The 16,310-nt window shown below is 41.2% G+C and overlaps 1 protein-coding gene across 1 annotated transcript in view; it reads left to right on the forward strand.

Moving 5' to 3' along the window:
* LOC128658218 (serine/threonine-protein phosphatase 2A 56 kDa regulatory subunit alpha isoform) overlaps positions 1 to 16,310 on the forward strand; it is a gene marked incomplete in the record, with an annotated part of 340,402 nt that overhangs the window by 230,651 nt on the left and 93,441 nt on the right.

Here is a 16,310-nt window from a genome sequence, read left to right on the forward strand (position 1 = left end):
CCACTAAATACATCTGTTAACCCCTACACCTCCTTCCGCCGCAGCTCAAAGTATTAATCTAATTACTAAACCCCCTAACTTAACCACAATTAAAATACACCTAAATGAAAGTAAAAATATACTACCTTAAAAAATAAACTTACCTATTAAGCAAAATTATAACCTAAGCTTAAATTAAAAAAACTAACATTACTAAAAATAAAAAATGCTACCATTACAAAAAATAAAAAACCCTACCATTACAAAAAAAACCTAATACAGAAAATAAAAAAAACATTGCCCCAAAGCTAACAGCTCTTTTACATAAAAATAAAATAAAATCTCCTAACATTACCCCCCCCCCCCCCCCCCAAAAAAAAAAATAACTAAAAAATAAAAACTAATATACCCATTGCCCTGAAAAGGGCATTTGGATTTGCATCTCCCTTAAAAAGGGCATTCATCTCTTTTTCTGCCCAATAAAAAAAAAACCTAATCTAAAAAAAACACCACCCCAAACAAACACCCTAACACTAAGCCAAAAAGTAGTACTCACCAATGATGAAGAGAAACAAGAATTGGGGAACAGCAACCCAACAATTAGGCGCAGTCAGCCACCCCCTCCGTATCAATAAGTCTTTGAAAAAGGTACTCCAGCCTTGGCAGATTAATATAAACTGACCTGTATTATACCATGGAATAATAAAGGTCAGTTTATATTCATTTTCATCCATCGCGGGACCATCTTCTTCAATTTTCATCCAGGCCGCGGCCCATCTTCTATCTTAATCCTGGTGGCAGCGGCTAAGTCTTCTGCAAGGTCATCGCCAGTTCTCCTCTTCAGAACATGGGCACAGATCTCCTCCTCATGTGATCTCCAGCCGCACATTGAAGATTGAATGCAAGGTACCCCTTTTATATAGGTACCCCTTTTATATTTGTGTTTCTGTATACTATGTTTTAAACTGCTACTTTGTGTGGTATTTTTTATTTGTCTGTACATCTTATGGAGCATTCTCGAACTGTCCCCACTACTTCTAATGTAGATCCTTTAGTGAGTAGATCCATTGTTGACTTATTTACTTACTTTGAGTGTAATTTTGTGCTGATACCTGTATCCCCAGCTCAGCTTTGAAATTACTACAATATTTCTATCATTTTATGTATAACCATCAGATCAATACTACCTTTCCTCCACATTGAATTTTTTCCCCCTCTGTTTGTGCTATACAGGGGAATGCTTCAGTTTTTGCACTGTACATTTCTCTAAGATCAGATCTTTTAAATTTATTATTATTGATTTTGCTTTTGTCTCTTCAGATTTGCTTTCTGAAGGTGAAATAAATTTAGATGATCAAGACTCGGTCTCTGGTCACAATACATATTCCTCTTTATTCATGTTCATGCTTTGCACTTTGCTTAAAGAGTTTTATGTACTGTAGGTGTCTAGGCCCCTAATTCTCAGGACGAAAAGTATTATGCCTCTTGTTCCAGGGGTCTCTGTAAAGTCAATTACTTTATTAAGCTGTTTTAAACCTGGAAATCTTGGGATTTATAGTCCCAGTTCCTGTGTTGGAACAAGACTAGAGTTTTTCTGTCAATCCCTTTTTATTGTTCCTAAGAAAGAGAGGTTCTACAATCTTATGCTAGTTTTTTTAATCTCCAAGCAAGTTTTCTCTGGGTTCCTTCTTCCAAGATGGAAACATTCAAAAGTCTCCCTCTGGTTCACTAGAGATTATAAAGGTCTGTCCATGATAGATATGAAAGATGGTTTACTTCATATCCCTGTCATCAAAGCCTATTATGAGTTTTTGAAGTTTGCCTTTCATGACAGTCTTTGTTTGTTGCTCTTCCATTCGGTTTGGATACATCGTCCAGCATTTCTACCTATGTTCTGGGAACTCTCCTGTCTCTAACAGAGTTCAAGGTCTTTTGGTGGCTCTTACCTGGATGATATCTTGATTCAGTCTCAATCTTTAGCTTTACTGCATTTTATCATACAAACCTTTCTTATCTTTTTGCAAACATGATTGGAGAATCAATTTTTCTAAAGAGTTCTCTTTCTCCATATACTGGAGTTTCTTTTCTAGGAGTCTTTATTGACTATATCAGTCTATAAGACTTTTCTTATCGGTACAAAGGAGTTTAAAGTTTCTGTCAACTTTTATATCTCTTCTGTCTCTCTTTCCAATCTCTTCAGTGTTGCAAGGATTAGCTCTACCTCTAAAGTTGAGACAGTCCCTCTCATGGTGGACAAATCTCTATTGCATTTCTTTAGGGGCATCTTCCTTTGTCCAACCATGCCAATAATTCCATCAGATGCAAGTCTTTCAGGTTGGGGGCAGTATGGGGGTCCAGGCGAGCACAAGGAGATTGGTTTTCTCTGGAGGCGAGGTTTCAAAATAAACTTTCAAGAACTCTGTTTTCTTCAGGGTCCTCCTAACTATTTATTTGCATTTTCAATCAGTCAGTGTCACAGCTGTGCCTTTTTCTCTTGTTAAGTGTATCCAGTCCACGGATCATCCATTACTTGTGGGATATTCTCCTTCCCAACAGGAAGTTGCAAGAGGATCACCCACAGCAGAGCTGCTATATAGCTCCTCCCCTCACTGCCATATCCAGTCATTCTCTTGCAACTCTCAACTAAGATGGAGGTCGTAAGAGGACTGTGGTGTTTTATACTTAGTTTATTTCTTCAATCAAAAGTTTGTTATTTTTAAATGGTACCGGAGTGTACTGTTTATCTCAGGCAGTATTTAGAAGAAGAATCTACCTGCGTTTTCTATGATCTTAGCAGAAGTAACTAAGATCCTTTGCTGTTCTCACATATTCTGAGGAGTGAGGTAACTTCAGAGGGGGAATAGCGTGCAGGTTTTCCTGCAATAAGGTATGTGCAGTTAAAATATTTTTCTAGAAAAATAGTACACTTAAAAAAAAAATTATATGTAGTTTATACTCACCATGGGATTTTCACCTAGTCTATTTTCTTATGTTTGTGTTTTTGTGGTTATATAGGATGCGCCAATATAAGATTTGTTTTATTATTTGCTTTACTTTATATGGCAAAATAAATTATTAATTTAAAAAAAAATAAAAAAAAAAAAATATTTTTCTAGGGATGGAATTTGCTAGAAAATGCTGCTGATACCGAAGTAATGTAAGTAAAGCCTTAAATGCAGTGATAGCGACTGGTATCAGGCTTATTAATAGATATACATACTCTTATAAAAGTGTATTTCTCTTGTTAAGTGTATCCAGTCCACGGATCATCCATTACTTATGGGATATTCTCCTTCCCAACAGGAAGTTGCAAGAGATCACCCATAGCAGAGTTGCTATATAGCTCCTCCCCTAACTGCCATACCCAGTCATTCTCTTGCAACTCTCAACATAGGAGGTCCGCAAGAGGAGTGGTGTTTTATTTCTTCAATCAAAAGTTTATTTTTAAATGGCACCGGAGTGTGCTGTTTTTCTCTCAGGCAGTATTTGGAAGAAGAATCTGCCTGCGTTTTTTCTATGATCTTAGCAGAAGTAACTAAGATCCACTGGCTGTTTTCTCACACATTCTGAGGAGTGAGGTAAACTTCAGATGGGGGACAGCGTGCGGCCTTTCCTGCAAATGAGGTATGTGCAGTAAAATATTTTTCTAAGGAATGGAATTGACTAAGAAAATGCTGCTGTTACCAAATTAATGTAAGTAAAGCCTTAATGCAGTGAAAGCGACTGTTAGCAGGCTTATTAATGTATGTGCAGTAAAACAATTTTCTAAGGAATGGAATTGACTAAGAAAATGCTGCTGTTACCAAATTAATATAAGTAAAGCCTTAATGCAGTGAAAGCGACTGTTAGCAGAATTATTAATGTATGTGCAGTAAAGTAATTTTCTATGGAATGGAATTGACTATGAAAATGCTGCTGATACTGAAATAATCTAATTTAAGCCTTAATGCAGAGAAAGCAAGACAGGCTTATTAATAGAGATACATACTCTTTAAAAGAAGGTTGTTTTAAAAACGTTTGCTGGCATGTTTAATCGTTTTTTTTAGGTACATTGGTGATAAGGTTTATTGGGGCATAATTTTTCCACATGGCTGGCTTAATTTCTGCATAGCAACAGTTAACTGAGGTTTCCCACTGTTGTAATATGAGTGGGAGGGATCTAATTTAGAGCTTTTTGCACAGTTTAAATTTACAAAATGAATCATCCAGATTTCCCTCAGCAGTCCTTTGAATACTACAGGACATCTCTAAAGGGCTAAAAAGACTTCCAAAATCGTTTATAGGGAAGGTAATCCACAGCTCAGCTGTGGCAGTTTTGTTGTACCTGTTAAAAACGGTCTGTCGTTTTTTTTATCTGTTTTTTGCATTAAGGGGTTAATCATCCATTTGCAAGTGGGTGCAATGCTCTGTGAACTTAATACATATACTGTAAAATTTCGTTTGATTTACTGCCTTTTTACAATGTTTTTCAAATGCTGGCAAAATTTGTTTCTCTTAAAGGCACAGTAACGTTTTTTATATTTGCTTGTTAACTTGATTTTAAAGTGTTTTCCAAGCTTACTAGTCTCATTATTAGTCTGTTCTAACATGTCTGACATAGAGGAAGCTCTGTGTTCATTATGTTTAGAAGCCATGGTGGACCCCCATTTTAGAATGTGTACCAGATGTACTGATTTCATGTTAAACAATAAAGATCATTTTTTGTCTCTTTAAAAACATCACCAGAGGATTCTGTCAGAGGGGGAAGTTATGCCGACTAACTCTCCCCACGTGTCAGACCCTTTGACTCCCGCTTTAGGGACTCACGCTCAAATGGCGCCAAGTGGTTCAAGGGCGCCCATAGCGTTTATTTTATCAGAGGTTTCTGTCGAGGGGGAAGTTATGCGTCTAACTCTCCCCATGTGTCAGACTCTTCGACTCCCGCTCCAGGGATTCACGCTCAAATGGCGCCAAGTACATCAAGGGCGCTTATAGCGTTTATTTTACCAGACATGGCGAAAGTTATGAATAATACTCTGGGAGCGGTATTAGTCAGACTACCTGAAATTAAAGGAAAGCGAGATAGCTCTGGGGATAGATACAGAGCATACAGATGCGTCGAGAACCATGTCTGTTACTGCCTCACTATATGCAGTGGGTCATATTTGTGATTCAGGGGAGATGATTTAACCTGATTCCGATATTTCTATATTTAAAATTTATGCTTAAGATCCTCCACTTGTTGCTCAGGGAGGTTTTAGCATCTCTGAATGACTGGTTTACAATTACAGTGCTAGAAATTGTGTAGACTGAATAGATACTATACAGTGCCGGTGTGTACTGATGTTTCTTTCAATACCTAAAGAGGTTTACAGAAATTATTAATAAGGAATGGGATAGACCAGGTGTGCCGTTCTCTTCCCCCTCCTATTTTTAGAAAACTGTTATCTAACAGATGCCACCACACGGGATCTTATGGCAGACGGTCCCTAAGGTGGAGAGAAGAGTTTCTACTCTAGCTAAGCGTTATCACTAGCCCTGTCGAGGACAGTTGTGCTTTTTCTCCAACATTGGTGTGTCCGGTCCACGGCGTCATCCTTACTTGTGGGAATATCTCTTCCCCAACAGGAAATGGCAAAGAGTCCCAGCAAAGCTGGCCATTTAGTCCCCTCCTAGGCTCCGCCCACCCCAGTCATTCTCTTTGCCGTTGCACAGGCAACATCTCCACGGAGATGGTTAAGAGTATGTGGTGTTTAGTTGTAGTTTTTTATTCTACTATCAAGAGTTTATTTTAAAATAGTGCTGGTATGTACTATTTACTCTGAAACAGAAAGAGATGAAATTCTGTTTGTGTGAGAGGAAGATGATTTTAGCAGACAGTAACTAAAATCCTTTGCTGTTTCCACATAGGACTGTTGAGATGAAGTAACTTCAGTTGGGGGAAACAGTTAGCAGACTTTTCTGCTTAAGGTATGACTAGCCATATTTCTAACAAGACTGTGTAATGCTGGAAGGCTGTCATTTCCCCTCATGGGGACCGGGTAAGCCATTATCATAGTCTCAAGCAGAATAAAGGGCTTAATATGGGCTATAAAACTGGTAGACACTTTTATGGGCAAAATCAATTGCTTTATTTGGGCATTTTATACATGTTTATGCTGGTATTTCACATTTATAAACTTGGGGAACGTTTTTTAAACGTCAGGCACTATGTTAGACACCTTTTCCAGTCAGGAAGGGCCTTCCCAGTTGTAGGCTGAGCCTCATTTTCGCGCCATTACTGCGCATGTTGTTTTTGAGAGCAAGACATGCAGATGCATGTGTGAGGACCTGAAAATAGTTGGAAAAGTTCTAGAAGGCGTCATTTGGTATCGTATTCCCCCTCTGGGTTTGGTAGAGTCGCAGCAAAGGCTGTAGCTGGGACTGTAGAGGGGTTAAAACTGTAACCGGCTCCGGTTTCTATTTTTTAAGGGTTAAAGCTCCTGAAAGTTGGTGTGCAATACTTTTAATGCTTTAAGACACTTTGGTGAAATTTTGGTAAATTTTTGAACATGTCCTTCATATTTTTTCACATATTCAGTAATAAAGTGTGCTCTGTTTAAAATTTAAAGAGACAGTAACGGTTTTGATTTAAAACGGTATTTGTGTTTTACTGACAAGTTTAAGCCTGTTTAACATGTCTGTGCCTTCAGATAAGCTATGTTCTATATGTATGAAAGTCAATGTGTCTCTCCCTTCTAAATTATGTGATAATTGTGCTAAAGCGTCCAAAACAGTAAGGACAGTACTGTCACAGATAATGAAGTTTGCCCAAGATGATTCATCAGATGAAGGGAGTAGACATGGTTCTACATCATCTCCTTCTGTGTCTACACCAGTTTGCCCACGCAGGAGGCCCCTAGTACTTCTAGAGCGCCAATGCTTATTACCATGCAACAATTGACGGCTGTAATGGATAACTCCATAGCAAATATTTTATCCAAAATGCTGCATATCAGAGAGAGCGCGATTGCTCTGCTTTAAACACTGAAGAGCAGGGAGGGCGCTGATGAAAATTGTTCTGTCATACCTCACCACCAATCTGAAGGGGCCATGAGGGAGGTTTGTCAGATGGGGAAATTTCGGATTCAGGAAAAATTTCCAACAGGCTGAAACCTGATGTTGTGCACATTTAAATTTAAATTAGAACATCTCCGGGCACTGCTTAAGGAGGTGTATCTACTCTGGATGATAATGACAACCTGGTCATTCCAGAAAAATTATGCAAGATGGACAAGTTCCTAGAGGTTCCGGTGCACCCGACGCTTTTCCTATACCCAAGCGGGTGGCGGACATAGTGAATAAGGAAGTGGGAGAAGCCCGGCATACCTTTGTTCCCCCTCCTATATTTAAGAAATTATTTCCTATGGTCGACCCCAGAAAGGACTTATGGCAGACAGTCCTAAGGTCGAGGGGGCAGTTTCTACTCTAAACAAGCGCACTACTATTCCTATCGAGGATAATTGTGCTTTCAAAGATCCTATGGATAAAAAATTGGAGGTTTGCTTAAAAAGATTTTATACAGCAAGGTTACCTTCTTCAACCCATTTCGTGCATTGTTCCTGTCACTACAGCGGCGTGGTTCTGGTTCGAGGAACTAGAAAAGTCGCTCAGTAGAGAGACTCCATATGAGGAGGTTATGGACAGAGTTCACGCACTTAAGTTGGCTAACTCTTTTATTTTAGATGCCGCTTTGCAAATAGCTAGATTAGCGGCGAAAAATTCAGGGTTTGCAATTGTGGCGCGCAGAACGCTTTGGTTAAAGTCTTGGTCAGCGATTGTATCATCCAAGACAAAATTGCTTAATATCCCCTTCAAGGGTAAAACTCTCTTCGGGCCAGAATTGAAAGAGATTATCTCAGACATCACTGGGGGAAAGGGCCACGCCCTCCCACAAGATAGGCCTTTCAAAGCCAAGAATAAGTCTAATTTTCGTTCTTTCGTAATTCAGGAACGGACCGGGCTCTAATTCTGCATCCTCTAAACAAGAGGGTAATACCTCACAGACCAAACCAGCCTGGAAACCGATGCAAGGCTGGAACAAGGGGAAGCAGGCCAAGAAGCCTGCCAGCTGCTAACAAAACAGCATGAAGGAGTAGCCCCCTGATCCGGGAACGGATCTAGTGGGGGGCAGACTCTCTCTCTTTGCTCAGGCTTGGGCAAGAGATGTTCAGGATCCCTGGACGCTAGAAAAGTTTCTCAGGGTTATCTTCTGGAATTCAAGGAACTACCCCCAAGGGGAAGGTTCCACATGTCTCACTTATCCTCAAACCAAATAAAGAGACAGGCTTTCTTACATTGTGTAGAAGATCTGTTTAAAGATGGGAGTGATACACCCAGTTTCCAACGACGGAACAAGGAATGTGATTTTACTCAAATCTGTTTGTGGTTCCCAAAAAAGAGGAAACTTTCAGACCAATCTGGATCTAAAGATCCTAAACAAATTTCTCAGAGTACCATCGTACAAGATGGAAACCATTCAAACGATTCTACCCACAATTCAGGAAGGTCAATTTATGACTACTGTGGATCTAAAGGATGCGTATCTACATATTCCTATCCACAAAGAACATCATCAGTTCCTAAGGTTCGCCTTTCTGGACAAACATTACCAGTTTGTGGCCCTTCCATTCGGTTAGCCACTGCTCCAATGATTTTCTCAAAGGTACTCGGATCCCTTCTAGCGGTTCTAAGACCAAGGGGGCATTGCAGTAGTACCGTACTTGGACGACATTCTAGTACAAGCGTCGTCTCTTTCAAAGGCAAAGGCTCACTCAGACATCGTTCTGGCCTTTCTCAGATCTCACGAATGGAAGGTGAACATAGAAAAAAGTTCCCTGTCTCCTGTCGACAAGAGTTCCCTTCTTGGAACAATAATAGATTCCTTAGAAATGAGGATTTTCTTGACAGAAGTCAGAAAATCAAAAACTTCTAAACTCTTGTCAAGTTCTTCATTCTATTCCTCGTCCTTCCGTAGCTCAGTGCATGAAAGTAGTAGGATTGATGGTTGCAGCAATGGACATAGTTCCTTTTGCGCGAATTCATCTAAGACCATTACAACTGTGCATGCTGAAACAGTGGAATGGGGACTATACAGACTTGTCTCCAGTGATTCAAGTAGATCAGAAGACCAGAGACTCACTCCGTTGGTGCTAACCCAGGATCACCTATCCCAGGGAATGAGCTTCCGCAGTCCAGAGTGGGTCATCGTCACGACCGACGCCAGCCTAGTGGGCTGGGGCGCGGTCTGGGAATCCCTGAAAGCTCAGGGACTGTGGTCTCGGGAAGAGTCTCTTCTCCCGATAAACATTCTGGAACTAAGAGCGATATTCAATGCTCTCAGGGCTTGGCCTCAGCTAGCAAGGCCAGATTCATAAGATTCCAATCAGACAACATGACGACTGTTGCGTATCTCAATCATCAGGGGGGAACAAGGAGTTCCCTGGCGATGAAAGAAGTGACCAAGATAATACAATGGGCGGAGAATCACTCCTGCCACCTGTCTGCGATCCACATTCCAGGTGTGGAAAACTGGGAAGCGGATTATTGAGTCGTCAGACATTCCATCCGGGGGAGTGGGAACTCCACCCGGAGATCTTTGCTCAGTTGACTCAATTATGGGGCATTCCAGACATGGATCTGATGGCGTCTCGTCAGAACTTCAAGGTTCCTTGCTACGGGTCCAGATCCAGGGATCCCAAGGCGACTCTAGTGGATGCACTAGTAGCAGCCTTGGGACCTTCAACCTAGCTTATGTGTTTCCACCGTTTCCTCTCATTCCCAGGCTGGTAGCCAGGATCAAACAGGAGAGGGCCTAGGTGATCTTGATAGCTCCTGCGTGGCCACGCAGGACTTGGTATGCAGACCTGGTGAATATGTCATCGGCTTCCACCATGGAAGCTACCTTTGAGACAGGATCTTCTTGTTCAGGGTCCATTCGAACATCCAAATCTGTTCTCCTCCAGCTGACGGCTTGGAGAATTGAACGCTTGATTCTATCTAAGCGTGGGTTTTCAGGATTCTGTGATAGATACTCTGGTACAAGCCAGAAAACCTGTAACTAGAAAGATTTATCCATAAAATATGGAAAAGATATATCTGTTGGTGTGAATCCAAGGGATTCCCATGGAGTAAGATAAAAGATTCCTAGGATTCTTTCCTTTCTACAAGAAGGTTTGGATAAAGGATTATCTGCAAGTTCTCTAAAGGGACAGATTTCTGCTTTATCTGTCCTTACTACACAAACGACTGGCAGCTGTGCCAGATGTTCAAGCTTTTGTTCAGGCTTTGGTCAGGATCAAGCCTGTTTACAGACCTTTGACTCCTCCCTGGAGTCTTAATTCTAGTTCTTTCAGTTCTTCAAGGGGTTCCGTTTGAACCTTTACATTCCATAGATATCAAGTTGTTATCTTGGAAAGTTTTGTTTTTGGTTGCTATTTCTTCTGCTAGAAGAGTTTCTGAGTTATCTGCTCTGCAGTGTACTCCGCCCTATCTGGTGTTCCATTCAGATAAGGTTGTTTTGCGTACTAAGCCTGGTTTCCTTCCAAAGGTTGTTTCTAACAAGAATATTAACCAGGAGATAGTTGTGCCTTCTTTGTGTCCGAATCCAGTTTCAAAGAAGGGAACGTTTGTTACACAATTTAGATGTAGTTCGTGCTCTAGAAGTTCTATTTAGAAGCAACTAAAGGATTTCAGACAAACTTCTTCTCTGTTGTCGTTATTCTGGCAAAAGGAGAGGTCAAAAAGCTACTTCTACCTCTCTTTCCTTTTGGCTTAAAAGCATCATCCGATTGGCTTATGAGACTGCCGGACGGCAGCCTCCTGAACGAATCACAGCTCACTCACTAGGGCTGTGGCTTCCACATGGGCCTTCAAGAACGAGGCTTCTGTTGATCAGAAATGTAAGGCAGCGACTTGGTCTTCACTGCACACTTTTGCCAAATTTACAAATTTGATACTTTTGCTTCTTCGGAGGCTATTTTTGGGAGAAAGGTTTTGCAAGCCGTGGTGCCTTCCGTTTAGGTGACCTGATTGGCTCCCTCCCTTCATCCGTGTCCTAAAGCTTTGGTATTGGTTCCCACAAGTAAGGATGACGCCGTGGACCGGACACACCAATGTTGGAGAAAACAGAATTTATGCTTACCTGATAAATTACTTTCTCCAACGGTGTGTCCGGTCCACGGCCCGCCCTGGTTTTTTAATCAGGTTCTGATGAATTATTTTCTCTTAACTACAGTCACCACGGTACCATATGGTTTCTCCTAGTTTTTTCCTCCTGTCCGTCGGTCGAATGACTGGGGTGGGCGAGCCTAGGAGGGACTATATGGCCAGCTTTGCTGTGACTCTTTGCCATTTCCTGTTGGGGAAGAGATATTCCCCACAAGTAAGGATGACGCCGTGGACCGGACACACCTGTTGGAGAAAGTAATTTATCAGGTAAGCATAAATTCTGTTTTTAGAAAATGTTTATTCAACAAGTTTTTATCCTGTAGCCCCTTGCATGCATTGCTTTTGTCACTGCTGCTGCGGCGTTCTGGTTTGAGTCTCTGGTTGAGGCTTTACAGGTAGCGACTCCATTGAATGAATACTTGACAAGCTTAGAGCACTTAAGCTAGCCAATTCCTTTTTTTCTGATGCCTTGTTTTCTTTTGACTAAACTAACGGCTAAGAATTCTGTTTTTTACTATGCTGGCGCGCACAGCGCTAAGGCTTATATTATGGTCCGCTGTCGTGACTTTAATAAATAAGCTACTTAACTCCTTTTCAAGGGGCAGACCCTATTTGGGCCTGGTTTGAAGGAGATTATTACTAATATCACTGGAGGAAAAGGTAATGCCCTTCCTCAGGAAAAAAAAAGTCTAATTTTCGAAACTCCAAGACGGTCTGGTGACAACCAGACCTGGAACAAAGATAAGCAGGCCAAGGAGCCTGCTGCTGCCTCTAAGACAGCAGGTAGAACGGCTCCCTATCCGGTAACGGATCCTGTAGGGGGCAGACTTTCATCTTTCGCCCTGGCGTGGATGTGAGAGAGAGGCCCAGGATCCCTGGGCATTGGAAATTATATCCCCAGAGATATCTTCTGGATTTCAAAGCTTTCCCCCAAAGGAGGGGAGATTTCACCTTTCACTATTATCTGCAAACCAGATAAAGAAAGAGGCATTCTTACACTGTGTACGAGACCCATCCAGTTCCAGGGGAGGAACAGGGATAGAGTTTTTCCTCAAATCTGTTTGTGGGTTCCCAAGGAGAGGGAACCTTCAAATCTATTTTGGATTTAAAGATCTTAAACAAATTCCTCAGAATTCCATCATTTAAGTTGGAAACTATTCATACCATCTTAACTATGATCCAGGAGAGTCACTAGAGGGCTACAATGGATTTGAAAGATGCTTATCCTCGCATTACGATGCAGAAAGATTACCATCGGTTTTTCATGTTGCCTTTTTAAACAGGCATTACCAGTTTTGTAGTTCTTTCCTTTAGGGTTAACTACAGCCCCAAGAATCTTTATAGAGGTTCTGGGGTCGCTTTGGCAGTCCTTAAGCCGCGGGGCATAGAAGTGGCCCCTTATTTAGACATCCTGATACAGGCGTCAAACATCCAAGTTGCCAAGTCTCATACGGACGTAGTACTGCCATTTCTGAGATCGCATGGGTGGAAAAGTGAACAGGAAGAGTTCTCTATCTCCAATCTCAAGGGTTTCCCTCCTAGGGATTCTGATAGATTTTGTAGAAATGAAAATTTACCTGACGGAGTCCAGGTTGTCAAAGTTTCTAAATTTCTGCTGTGTTCTTCATTCCATCCCGCGCCCTTTGGTGGCTCAGTATATGAATGTAATTGGCTTAATGGTAGCGGCAAGGGACATAGTACCGTTTGCACGCCTTCATTTCAGACCCGCTGCAACTATGCAGACTCAGTCAGAGGAACGGGGATTACACAGATTTGTTCTCCTGTTAAATCTGGACCAAGAGACCAGAGATTCTCTTCTCTGGGGGACTATCTCGGGTCCATCTGTCCAAGGGTATGACTTTCCGCAGGTCAGATGGGACAATTGTTACAACAGATGCCAGCCTTTTAGGTTGGGATACAGTCTGGAACTCCCTGAAGGCTCAGGGATAGTGGACTCAGGAGGAGACCCTCCTTCTAAGGTATATTCTGGAACTGGGAGCGTATTCCATGCTCTTCAGACTTGGCCTCAGTTAGCAACTCTGAGGTACATTATTTTTCAGTCGGACAATATCACGACTGTGACTTACATCATCCATCAAGGGGGGAACATAGTTTCCTAGCGATGTTAGCAGTCTTAAAATAATTCACTGGACAGAGACTCTCTCTTGTCTGTCAGCTATCCATATCCCAGGTGTTGAGAACTGGGAGGCGGATTTTCTAAGTCGTCAGACTTTTCATCTGGAGGAGTGGGATTCCCTCCGGAGGTGTTTACACAAGATCAAGCAGGAGAGTGCTTTGGTGTTTTTGGCAGCGCCTGCGTGGCCACGCAGGTCCTGGTATACAGATCTGGTGGACATGTCATCCTTTCCACCACGGTCTCTGTTTCTGAGACAGGACCCTCTACCTCAGGGTCTTTTCAACCATCTAAATATAACTAATCTGAGATGGACTGCCTGGAGACTGAACGCTTGATGTTATCAAAGCATGACTTCTCCGAGTCAGTCATTGATACCTTAATACAGGCATGAAATCCTGTCTCTAGGAAAATTAACATAGATATGGTGTAAATATCTTATTGTTATGAATCCAAGGGTTACTCATGGAGTAAATTCGGGATTCCAAGGATATTATCTTTTCTCCACGATGATTTGAGAAAAGGGTTGTCAGCTAGTTCCTTAAAAGGACAGATTTTTACTCTGTCTATTCTTTTGCACAAGCGTCTGGCAGATATTCTAGATGTTCAGGCCATTTGGTCAGGCTTTGGTTAGAACCAAGCCTGTGTTTAAAACTGTTGCTCCGCCATGGAGCTTAAACCTGGTTCTTAAGGTTCTTCAGAGGAGATCCGTTTGAACCTTTTTCATTCCATAGATATCAAACTTTTATCTTGGAAAGTTCCTTTTGGTAGCTATTTCCTCGGCTCGTAGAGTCTCCGAGTTATCTGCATTACAATGTAATTCTCCTTATCTGGTCCTCCGTACGGATAAGGTGGTCCTGTGTACCAACCTGGGTTTTTACCTAAGGTGGTATCTAACAAGAATATCACTCAAATTGTTGTTCCATTCTTGTACCCTTATCCTTCTTCAAAGAAGGAACGTCTATTACACACTTTGGACGTGGTTCGTGCCTTTAAAGTTTTACTTACAAGCTACTACAGATCTTTATCAAACATTCACCTTGTTTTGTTGTCTATTCTGGTCAGAGGAGAGGTCAAAGACTTCAGCAACCTCTCTGTCTTTTGGTTTTAAAAAAAAGCACAATTCATTTAGCTTAGGAGACTGCTGGACAGCAGCCTCCTGAAGGGATTACAGCTCATTCTACTAGAGCTATGGTTTTCACTTGGGCCTTTTTAAAAATGAGGCTTCTGTTGAACAGATTTACAAGACGCAGTCTTGGTCTGCGTTTTATACTTTTTCAAATTTATCAAATTTGATTCTTTGCTTCTTCGGAGGCTATTTTTGGGAGAAAGGGGTTTTTATAGGCAGCAGTAACTTCCGTTTAAATACCTGCCCTTGTCCCTCCCATCATCCGTGTACTTTAGCTTTGGTATTGGTATCCCATAAGTAATGGATGATCCGTGGACTGGATACACTTAACAAGAGAAAACATAATTTATACTTACCTGATAAATTTATTTCTCTTGTAGTGTATCCAGTCCACGGCCCGCCCTGTCCTTTTAAGGCAGGTAATTTTTTCATTTAAACTACAGTCACCACTGCACCCTATGGTTTTTCCTTTCTCTGCATGTTTTCGGTCGAATGACTGGATATGGCAGTTAGGGGAGGAGCTATATAGCAACTCTGCTATGGGGTGATCTCTTGCAACTTCCTGTTGGGAAGGAGAATATCCCATAAGTAATGGATGATCCGTGGACTGGATACACTACAAGAGAAATAAATTAACAGGTAAGTATAAATTATGTTTTTAAAAACTTTTGCTGGCATGTTTAAATCGTTTTTTACATATGTTTGGTGATAAAACTTATTGGGGCCTAGTTTTTTCCACATGGCTGGCTTGAATTTTGCCTAGAAACAGTTCCCTGAGGCTTCCCACTGTTGTAATATGAGTGGGAGGGGCCCATTTTTGCGTTTTTTTGCACAGCAAAAAATTACAGACACAGACATCCAGCTTCTTCCTGCATGATCCATGACTTCTCTGGAGGGCTCAAAAGGCTTCAAAAGTCGGATTGGAGGGAGGTAAAAAGCCACAGTAGAGCTGTGGCAGTTGTTGTGACTGTTTAAAAAATGTTTTTGTCATTTGTTATTCCGTTTTTGGTATTAAGGGGTTAATCATCCATTTGCAAGTGGGTGCAATGCTCTGCTACACTTATTACATACACTGTAAAAATTTTGTTAGTGTAACTGCATTTTCTCTTAAGTGTATCCAGTCCACGGATCATCCATTACTTATGGGATATTCTCCTTCCAACAGGAAGTTGCAAGAGATCACCCATAGCAGAGTTGCTAGATAGCCCCTCCCTTACTGCCATATCCAGTCATTCTCTTGCAATCTCAACATAGAAGGAGGTTCGCGAGAGGAGTGGTGTTTTATACTTAATTTATTTCTTCAATCAAAAGTTGTTATTTTTAAATGGCACCGGAGTGTGCTGTTTTTCTCTCAGGCAGTATTGGAAGAAGAATCTGCCTGCGATTTTCTATGATCTTAGCAGAAGTAACTAAGATCCACTGGCTGTTTCTCACACATTCTGAGGAGAGAGGTAAACTTCAGATGGGGGACAGCGTGCGGGTTTTCCTGCAAATGAGGTATGTGCAGTAAAATATATTTTCTAAGGAATGGAATTGACTAAAGAAATGCTGCTATTGCCAAGTTATTGTAAGTAAAAGCTTAATGCAATGAAAGCGACTGTTAGCAGGCTTATTACTGTATGTGCAGTAAAACTAATTTTCTAAGGAATGGTATTGACTAAGAAAATGTTGCTGTTATCAAATTAATATAAGTATAGCCTTAATGCAGTGAAAAGCGACTGTTAGCAGGCTTATTAATGTATGTGCAGTAAAGTAATTTTCTATGAATAGAATTGACTATGAAAATGCTGCTGATACTGAAATAATCTAATTTTAAGCCTTAATGCAGGGAAAGCAAGACAGGCTGTATTAATAGAGATACATACTCTTTAAAAGAAGGTT

The sequence above is a fragment of the Bombina bombina genome, chromosome 4 (genome assembly GCF_027579735.1).
Source record: "Bombina bombina isolate aBomBom1 chromosome 4, aBomBom1.pri, whole genome shotgun sequence".
Classification (NCBI taxonomy): Eukaryota; Metazoa; Chordata; class Amphibia; order Anura; family Bombinatoridae; genus Bombina; species Bombina bombina.